This window comes from Rhipicephalus sanguineus, chromosome 8, assembly GCF_013339695.2.
Source record: "Rhipicephalus sanguineus isolate Rsan-2018 chromosome 8, BIME_Rsan_1.4, whole genome shotgun sequence".
NCBI classification, from domain to species: Eukaryota; Metazoa; Arthropoda; class Arachnida; order Ixodida; family Ixodidae; genus Rhipicephalus; species Rhipicephalus sanguineus.
Window position 1 is genome coordinate 100,223,022 of NC_051183.1, and position 10,941 is coordinate 100,233,962.

A 10,941-nucleotide genomic window follows, 5' to 3' on the forward strand; every position below is an offset into this window, starting at 1 on the left:
AGACAGATACGCCGAGTTGTACCTGGTCGTACATTCGCGCCGCTTATCTGCAGCTCTACGTGCGTGGCAGTTGCGTCGTTCAGTGCTTTGCGTTTTATTTATTTTAACTGGACTTAAAGGTCGTTTATCAATAAATGCCACGTTTTTGCGCTGTCCGCCTGAAACACTCGTAACGTAGCAGCTCTAAATGCTTCGGCAGAAACGAGAATAATTAGGTTGCGAGGTCCGATGCGAGTCGCTTACTGAATCTGTCTATTTGTCTTTATTTATCGAGCCACTTTATATTTACGAGAGAATAATTACAGTTCGTCCAACTCGATTTTACGGACCGAAACAACTCTGGTCATCTCTTGCTCAATATTACAGAAGTGGAATGAAGCGTTCCGAAACAGAAATATGCTAGCTTTCACAGTGATATAGGCTTACTATGGATAATAGAATAATCAAATCAAATCAAATCAAACGTTTATTTTACGTGCCCAGGAACAACCCTAAGGTCTTTGTACTGGCGCACGAAAAAAACAACAAAACAAAGGCCAACATTCATAATAAAATATCAGGGATAAAGAACGTTATAAAATTGCACATATACAACTATGCGCAGGCAGAACACAAACAAACAAACAAAAATATCAACAGTCTACGAGGCTATGTAAGTACAGTGCAAAGCTCGGAGCAGAACAACGACTGGGAGCCGTGAAAAACATCGAGCTCTAAAAAGTAAGCATTGTAAAGACGTTGTATCCTGCCAATGGTCGAATGTTCACAGAGTCAGGCGGTTACGTGAAAAGATAATATGAAAATAATAATCATATAATAATAATAATAATAATAATAATAATAATAATAATAATAATAATAATAATAATAATAATAATAATAATAATAATAATAATAATAATAATAGCAGTTGGCGTTTTGCGTCCCAAAACCACGATATAACGATGAGGGACGCCGTAATGGATGGCTCCTGAAATTTTGACCATCTGGTGATCTTTAACGTGCTCCTAAATTTAAGTACACGGGCCTCTAGCATTCCGCCTCCATCAAAATGCGGCAAAATGACGTCATTGCGTTTGCCTCAAATTTCGACGAACATATCCGGCGCCTTGAAGCTGTACGTCAAGCAATGAAGACCTCCGGACTCACCCAGAAGCCAGAAAAGTGCCGCTTCGCGTACGAGGAACTCTTGTTCTTGGACCACGTATTTAGCAAATATGAAGTTCGCCCAGCGGCCCGCGGAAAACAGCTGCCATCGCTGCCTTCCTGCCGCCCACCGACAAGAAGGCCGTACGCCGATTTCTCGGCTTGTGCGCCTATAACTAAAAACTACAAAGGGTTATCAATTATGCTAACCGATCACTATCGAAGGCGGCAGCCAACTATTCCACAACAGAAAAGGAGTGCCTTGCCATGATCTGCGCTTCATCAAAGTTTCGTCCCTACCTTTACGACAGACACTTGAAGTTGTGAGCGACCACCACGCCTTGTGTTGGCTAGCTAAGTTGAAGGACCCTTCAAGTCGCCTTGCACGGTAGAGTCTGCGACTTCAGGAATTCGACATTACCGTCGTTTACAAATCCGGATGAAAGCACCCTGACTCTAACTGCCTCTCTTGCGCCCCCGCTGACCCGCCGCCACAGGACTACCAGCACGATGACTGCTTCTTAGGAACCATAAGTGCCGACGACTTCGTTGTACGACAGCGAGCCGACCCTGAACTCATGGGCCTTGTGGAATACCTCGAAGGCAGGGCCACCGTTGTTCCGAAGATGTTCAAGCGAGGACTGGCGTCGTTTTTCATGCGAAACGGCGTTCCCCTAAAAAAGAACTTCTCGCCAGTTCAAGCCAACATATACCTGCTCGTTATACCTTCGGCATTGCGTCCAGAGGTCCTTGAAGCTTTACATGACGACCCGACGGATGGACACCTTAGATTTTTCCGCACGCTCGCGAGGAGCTACTACAGGTCTCGCCTCACTGCCGACGTCATTCATTATGTGAGGACTTGTCGATTATGTCAGTGACGGCGGACACCGCCGAATAGGCCACTTGGACTTCTGCAGCCCATCGAATCATCTTGCCGGTCGTTCCAGCAAATCGAGGTGGACTTACTGGGGCATTTCCTGGCATCGACTTCCGGAAACAAATGGATCGCCGACTACCTCAGCCGCTACGCCGAGACGAGGGCCCTTCCCAAAGGCAGTGACACTGAGGTACTAAGTTCTTCGTTGAGAACATCATCGTGCGTCATGGCGCCCCAGTGATCCTCTTCACCGACAGAGGTACGGCCTTTACTGATGACCTAGCTCAGGCGATCTTCAGATGCAGCCAGACAAGCCACGGCCGCAGCACAGCCTACCACCCACCAACAAATGGCCTCACCGAGCATCTAAATAAGACGATCGCTGACATACAGGCCATGTAGGTCTACGTCGAACACAAGACGTGGGATGCCATATCCTTTCTGTACGTGACCTCTACATACAACACGGTTGTGCAAGAAACGACGCAGATGACGCCATATAAGCTGGTGTACGGAAGGAGCCCGAAAACGACGCTCGGCGCTATGCTATCAATGTCATCGACGATGAAAACCTCGACGTCACCGTCTACCTTCAGCGCATTGAAGAAGTCAGATAACTCGCTCGTCTGTGCATGAACAGCCAGCAAGAGACACACAGCCGTCGTTACAACCTTCGACGACGCCACGTAGAATACCAGCCCGGCGACCGTGTTTGGGCCTGGACGCCGGTTCGCCGACGTGGACTTTGTGAAAGAGTTCTTCGGCGATACTTCGGGCCATACAAGGTTCTTCGACGTCTCGGTGCTCTAGACTACGAGGTTATCGCGGTCGGCATTACGAACTCTCAGCGGCGCCGCGCGACCTGAAATCGTCCATGTCGTGCTCCTTAAGCCATTTTATACGCGTTAGCGAACTGAGGACTCCACTTTTGGTTTCTTTATTATTAAATGCGAAGCATATCTTAGCGAACCTTTGGCACTTTGAGCGTTTCTATCTATCTATCTATCTATCTATCTATCTATCTATCTATCTATCTATCTATCTATCTATCTATCTATCTATCTATCTATCTATCTATCTATCTATCTATCTATCTATCTATCTATCTATCTATCTATCTATCTATCTATCTATCTATCTATCTATCTAGCCGCCTACGTCCCGGTGCTCTCATGATCGCCTCCTCAAGTTGGTGTAGACCGAAATTAGCATGGGAGGGTAAGGGGATTTCACGAATGTGACTGTCGGGCCATAACATGAATAACGTGAAAATCCTGTCGTGTACGTCGTCAAACCCTTTCCTTCAGACACGTGTGGCACATACCCGTTTACCACAGGCCGCGGTGTACGGGTATGCGTCACAGGTGATTGACAGTTTATATCTACCCAGAAGTGGCGAGAACAGACATTGGTAATTTAAATGCGAGAGCGTTAAGGAAAACCGACATCGGCAGCGTTGACCCGACGAATGGAAAGAATAAAAATCAGGATCCCAGCAGGAATCCAACCCAAGCATTCTGCGTGGCAGTCAGGTATTCTACCACAGAGCCACGCCACGTCTAAACACTGCTTCGGAAAAACACCCTATATATGGAGGCATAATGTCGGTGCAACATCAATTGTGGACTGTGCTGGCTATCTAATTAATAACAAAGCAATAAACACTACATGTGTACTCCTACGATACAGGTGTCATGTGAGCTTAACGTCTCTGGTTCCAGCGTTGGCTCCGCTTTTATAACAGTCTAATAAACATTACATTTGTATTCCTGTGATTCATCAAGCTACATTGAAGCACTGCTGGACCCCGGAGGAATACATTAACGAAATTTAAAATGATATTCACAAGATTGCACCATAAAGTTCACTTAGTTTCGACGATACTGACGTATGTACTCTAACGTGAGGGCTGACGTTACGTCGCACCATAAGTTACCCTTAAACGCCAGTGTTGTCGACGTGCCTGGTGAGCCCACGATGTGCACAAGCTATTACACTTACAAAAACACATCGATCCACCTCGTAACGCTTGGCTCAAAGCCATAATATACAGCATAGAAGTAAGTACTCGCTGACTGCTTCGCATGAAACCGATTCCCACAACGCGTGGGATCTGCCGAATTTTTTGTTCCTTCTTTGTGTATACCGTAGACCACAGAATACTGCTAAGTAAATTACCACATTATGGTTTCCGCGGAACCATATTCCAACTTCTTTCAGATTACCTGAAAGGTCGTCAACAGGCTGTGTTAATTAATCAGGGTGTCATGCACTTACTCAGGCTCGTCAACATTTTAATACCACTACTCTACGAATACTTTATTATGCTTTCATTCATTGTCACATCTCATATTGCATTGAGTCTTGGGGCGGCACGTACACAACTTACCTGGACCCGGTTAGACGACTTCAAAAACGGGCTGTAAGAATCATTACTCATTCCAAGTATAACGACCCCAGCAAACCTTTGTTTTCCCGATTACTTATTTTGCCCTTCGACAAGCTATATGCAATTAAAGCTAGCCAAATATGTACACACAGTTATTAATTAAAACCGCCCTTTTCATGTTTCGATGTTTTCCGCACCTTCTCGTTCCACTAGACAACTAACCTTTGGTAAATGGAATATTCCACGAACTAACAATGTATATGGTGAGCGGCTTTTACAGTTCGTTGGTATTAAAATCTGGAATGTTATTCCTTTTCAAATAAAAATGTGTTCTAATTTCACTAAGGCACTAGAAGAACACTATTTAGAAGAATGTACTGATTTATTATTGTACTGTCATATTTAGTCTGATGACTGTCTTAATTTTAGTATGTAAGTAGGTGATTTTCTTTCTTCCTTCTTTCCTGTGTTGTAACGGTTTCGTGCGGTTATTATATGTAATGTAATGTTTCTTTGCTGGATATTATATTCCGAAGTGCCATTATAAAATGTTTCTTTTTAGACCCTACTAGCCTATGGCAATGGGTCCACACAGTGTATTTATTTATTTATTTACATTACCCTCAGGGCACATAAAGGCGTTACAGAGGGGGTGGGTAATATAACAAAAATGTAGTAAAAAACAGAACACAATAACACAACAAATTAATTAGAATACATGTTCAAACAATACTCAGTTATTCGAGGCTTAAGATATGATCGGTTAGTGCAGTCTTGAAGGATGACACGTCCTCAATGGAGGTGATGGAGGGGGGAAGGTGGTTCCACTCGGCACTGGTTTTTGGCAGAAAGGAGTCTGAAAAAACGTTATTACGGCAGAAAGGAATAAAAACTTTATGCTGATGGTCAAGACGTGACGATATGTATGAAGGCTCGGAGATGAGTTCCTGTTTAAGTGAAGTATTTTGGTAAATGAGTTTATGAAAGACATAGGCGAGAAATTTTTCTTCTAGTTTGCAAATCAATTAGTCCAAGTGATACGGGGTTTATTGGCGCAAGTAGCACTTGGGCAGGATGCCTACGGACGCTGAAAGCGGGCGGCGACAACCGACACAAGAATCGCAGCGCTGGCACCAACAGCTCGCGTTTGGCTCTCCCAGCTGAGGTGGTGTCCCACTGCGGCATGTTGTTCTTCTTCCTCCTTACAACACCCCGGCGACAAAGGAGAGCCATCCTGGCGAATCGAGGTGACGACAGAACGAAGGGGTCGTGGTATGGTTTGAGGCGACTGACGTGGACTGTCTCCCGACCAAGCCGGCGCCTGTCTGTAGATGGCGTGACTGGCTCAATCACGTATGTTATATGTGATCGACGTTCCACGACGCGATAAGGACCGTGATACTTGGGGGCAAACTTGGACGACAGGCCAGGGGAATGGAAGGGCAGTCGGAGCCAAACGAGCGAACCTACGGCGAATGTCTCGACTTGCTGGTCGCGGTCATGGCGTTCTTTTTCGAGGGCCTGTTTGTCCGAGGTGAATGAGCGGGCCAACTGACGACACTCTTCAGCGGGCTGCACAATTTCAGAAACAGGGCTGAATTCGGAGGCGTCCGGACGATACGGCAAAATAGTGTCAAGGGTGGCGCACGGTTCGCGGCCATATAGAAGAAAGAAAGGCGAGAAGCCCGTCGTTGACTGCGTTGCCGTATTATATGCATAAGTTACAAAGGGGAGGACCACATCCCAGTTTGACTGGTCAGCATCGACATACATCGCGAGCATGTCTCCCAGCGTTCTGTTGAAGCGCTCAGTGAGACCGTTGGTCTGCGGGTGGTAGGCTGTAGAGGTGCGGTGAACCGTGCGACATGCGCGAAGGAGTTCTTGAAGAACCTCGGATAAAAACACGCGCCCTCTGTCGCTGAGTAGTTCGCGTGGTGCACCATGACGCAGGACGAAGCGACGTAAGACGAAGTTGGCTACGCCACGAGCACCGGCTGAAGGTAGCGAGCTGTTTCAGCGTATCTCGTAGATGGTCTGCGGCGACAATTATCCATCGATTGCCAGCTGCGGTGTAAGGAAGCGGTCCATATAGATCAATGCCAACACGGTCGAAAGGGCGTGCCGGACACGGTAGAGGTTGCAGTAATCCGGGTGAATGGGCAAATGACTTTCGTTGTTGCACAATGGACATGATCGAATATATTTTTGGACGAAGGTGTACATGCCACGCCAGTAGTAACGCTGGCGGAGCCGTTGGTACGTTTTCAACACGCCAGCGTGAGCATGTTGCGGGTCAGCGTGAAAATATGCACATACGTCAGATCGCATGTGGCTTGGTATAACCAAGAGCCATTTGCGACCATCTGCTTGGTGATTTCTTCGGTATAATAACGCGTCTCGTATCTCAAAATGTGTGGCTTGGCGACGAAGAGCACGTGGGTATGCAGACGTTGAAGAGTCGGAAAGGACGTTGAGGAGAGAGGCAATCCATGGGTCTTTTCGCTGCTCAGATGACATGTTCGTGACGGAAACGGCAGTGATGGGAAAGGCAGCTTCTGAATGCGGGTCTTCACTAGATTGCACTGGCGATCGAGAGAGCGCGTCCGCGTCAGAATGTTTTCGCCCAGATCGGTGGACGACGCGGATGTCAAATTCTTGTAGGCGAAGAGCCCAACGTCCAGACGACCGGAAGGATCCTTCAAAGAAGCTAACCAACAGAGTGCATGATGGTCGGTTACGACGTCGAAAGTCTGTCCGTACAAGTAAGGACGAAACTTGCTTAATGCCCACACAATTGCGAGGCACTCTTTCTCGGTGACGGAGTAGTTGGTTTCTGCTTTTGTGAGGGCGCGGCTAGCATATGCGACGACGTACTCTGGAATGCCGGGCTTACGTTGCGCGAGCACTGCGCCAAGACCGACGCCGCTAGCGTCTGTGTGCACTTCGGTCGGAGCAGCGGGGTCGTAATGGCGCAGAATGGGTGGTGACGTAAGCAGGCGGCGCAATGTGTCGAAGGCTTCGTCGCATGCTTGGGTCCAACTGGAAAGATTAGCAGGGCCAGCAAGTAGTTTCGTAAGTGGTGCTATAATCGACGCAAAGTTACGGACGAAACGACGAAAATACGAGCACAAGCCGACGAAGCTCCGCAGTTCTTTGAGTGTAGTCGGCTTAGGAAACTCGGCGACCGCACGAAGTTTGTCCGGATCTGGAAAAATTCCATCCTTTGAGACAACATGACCAAGTATAGTGAGTTGGCGAGCCCGAAGCGGCACTTCTTCAGATTAAGCTGAAGGTTTGCCTTGGTAAGGCACTGAAGAATCGTGCGCAAACGGTCGACGTGCGTAGGAAAATCTGGGGAGAACACGACAACATCATCGAGGTAACATAAACATATTCTGCCACTTTAGGCCGCGTAGAATGCTGTCCATCATGCGCTCAAACGTTGCAGGCGCATTACACAGACCGAATGGCATTACTGTGAATTCGTACAGGCCGTCTGGAGTAACGAACGCTGTTTTAGGACGGTCACATTCTGCCATCGGACCTGCCAGTAACCTGAACGTAAGTCCAATGACGAAAAGTATTCGGCACCTTGTAGGCAATCGATGGCGTCATCGTGCGGGGAAGAGGGTAGACATCTTTCCGCGTAATTTTGTTGAGACGTCGGTAATCCACACAAAATCGAATCGAACCATCTTTTTTTCGCACGAGCACTACAGGTGAAGACCAGGGACTAGAAGAAGGCTCGATGACACCGTGCTGAAGCATGTCATTCACTTGGCTCCGCGATGATATTCCGTTCCGTTGGTGTGATACACGGTAGGGCCGTTGCCGCAACGGAGTGTGACTGCCCGTGTCGATATGGTGAGCAACTGTGTTGGTTTTACTCAGTGCCTTCTGCGGAAGTCGAACGAATGTCTAAACTCATGAAGAAGTGCAATAAGCGTGCCCGTTTATCCTGAGGGAGCTCGCTTGCGATGGAGCGGTTGAATACATCCGAGGAGACGTCATCCGATGTAACACGCGGGGTCACAGCGTTCAAATGAAGTTTTGGTCAGTTTCGCAGGATTCAATGGCACGATAGCATTTTCGTCTACAGGCTGGACGTGGCCAAGCGTCTCGTAATGTGCAAAGTGATAGGGCATACGGTGGGGTTGCAAACCAATATTCCCGTCGCATGCTGATGAGGTGGCAGAACCGCAAATGGCAGCGATGTACCGGGGCGGCGACTGAAAACGTCAGATGGCGTGAACACAACGGTAGTGCCAGAAAATTCAGCGCAGGGACAGGACTATGACGGCACTCAGAGGAGGAACGTCAGTGTCAGTGGCAACAACAAGCTTGCCGACATGGGGTGGTCGTTCTCTGTCGGTAGATGGGCCTCAGAAAACACAGAAAGTTCCACCTGCGCGCGCGCGCAGTCAATAAACGGCGTGGTGGCGTGACAAAAATCCCATCCGAGTATTACATCATGCGAACACGTGGCCAACACGAGAAACTCTATGTGGTACAAAACGTCCTGAATGACGATTCTGGCCGTACATGCTCCAACCGGCTGAATTTGTTGCGCACTCGCTGTACTGAGCGAAAACCCGGAAGGCGGCGTCGTTACCTTTCTTATAGAGCGACAAAGTTTCCGGCTCATCACAGATATGGCAGCACCAGTATCGACAAGCGCGAGAGTTCGGGAAACCTTCAACGAACACTTCCATAACATTGGCGGGGGACAGGCGAGGACTTACACAGTGTGACGACGACGCAGCTCGTGCCTCCGGAGCTGCGGCAGTCAGTTTTCCCGTCTCCAGCTGGTTCGGTCGGCGACGCAGGGGTGACAGAGAACGGCGCCGTGGTGAGGGTGAGCGACGGGAAGCGAACGGTCGGTATCGGAAGCACGTTGGGCGGTCTCGTTCGGCTGGCAGCGGGTCATGTTCAGCTGGTAGTCGATCACGTTGAGGTGGCGGTTCGCGTTGCGCGTCGTACGGGGCCCGGAAAGAGTAGTCGGGGTACCTCGGTGCAACAGAGGTCGCTGCGAAGCGCCGACGACAGAAGCGCGCGACATGGCCTGGATACCCGCAAGCGTAGCAAATGGGACGGTTGTCAGCTGTGCGCCAGGGGTTTCCGTAGCACTGTTGTGTACTAGGCGTCGTGGTACTCGCACAGGTTGAGGAGTCGACGAAGGTAGAGGCCGCGGTGGATTAGCAGTAACAGCGGCATAAGTCAGTGGCGCGGCGACAGGTGTTGGCTGGGAGGCGGACGGCAGTGCCTCGGAGACCTGCTCCTGTATCACCTGTCGGATGGCTGGCGCGAGACGCTCAGTAGTGTGTTCTGTTGTCGGTAAATACGACAGGCACGACAGTTGTCGAGCCACTTCCTCGCGCACATACCGTTTGATTTCTGACAGCAGCGGGTTGTGCTCACACGAGGGTCAACGCGCCGCGAGAGTGTCGTCTGTAGCCGCTGGCCGCCGTGTCAAGAGCCGTTGCTTCCGCAGTTCCTCGAAGCTCTGGCACAGAGTGCGAGTTCAGACACAGTCCGCGGGTCCTTGGCCAGCAGCATCTGAAAGGCGTCGTCGCTTATCCCCTTCAAGATGTGTCTGATCTTGTCTCCTTCACTCATCGAAGGGTTAAGGCGCTTGCACAAGTCGAGTACGTCTTCGATGTAACTTGTGAAGCCTTCTCCTTGCAACTGTGCACGCCCCCGTAGGCGCTGTTCAGCACGGAGCTTCCGTACCTCTGGGCGACCGAACACATCGGCAATTGCGTTGCTGAAATCACTCCAGGTGGTGAATTCTGTCTGGTGGTTGTTAAACCAGAGGCTTGCGACCTCTTTCAGGTAGAAAGAAACATATTGCAGCTTGGAAGGGGTCGTCCCACTTGTTGCTTGCGCCCACCTTTTCAAATGTCGACAGCCAGTCTTCGACGTCTTCCTCATCGGTGCCGTTGAAGAAAGGTGGATCGCGCAGGCGCAGCGCCGTGGGCACGATGACCATCGGAGGTTGTGTCGTGCCTTGCTGGCGGTTTCGTTGGCCATTTCAGGGGCAGCGGGTAGTCTCCTGTTTCGGAGTTCCAGGTTGAGTACCCCAGCACCTCCACCACTCTGATACGGGGTTATTGGCGCAAGTAGCACTTGGCAGGATGCCTACGGACGCTGAAAGCGGCGGCGACACCGACACAAGAATCGCAGCGCTGGCACCAACAGCTCGCGTTTGGCTCTCCCAGCTGAGGTGGTGTCCCACTGCGCATGTTGTTCTTCTTCCTCCTTACACAAGGTTTGATTTCATTAGTGAAACGCTAGATGTGCGGGTATAGTTTGAATTAATGAAACGTGCTGACCGATTTTGAACTGACTCGATGATAGCTGATAATGTTTTTGACCGGGTCCCACACAGATGACGCATACTCAAGCTTAGGTCTAATTAGTGTTTTGTACAGCATTAACCTTCACATGGCAGGGGCTTTAGAAAAATTTCTGCGTATGTAGCCGAGGGAATCTGTTGGCATTGTTAGTGATGTATTCGATGTGCGCA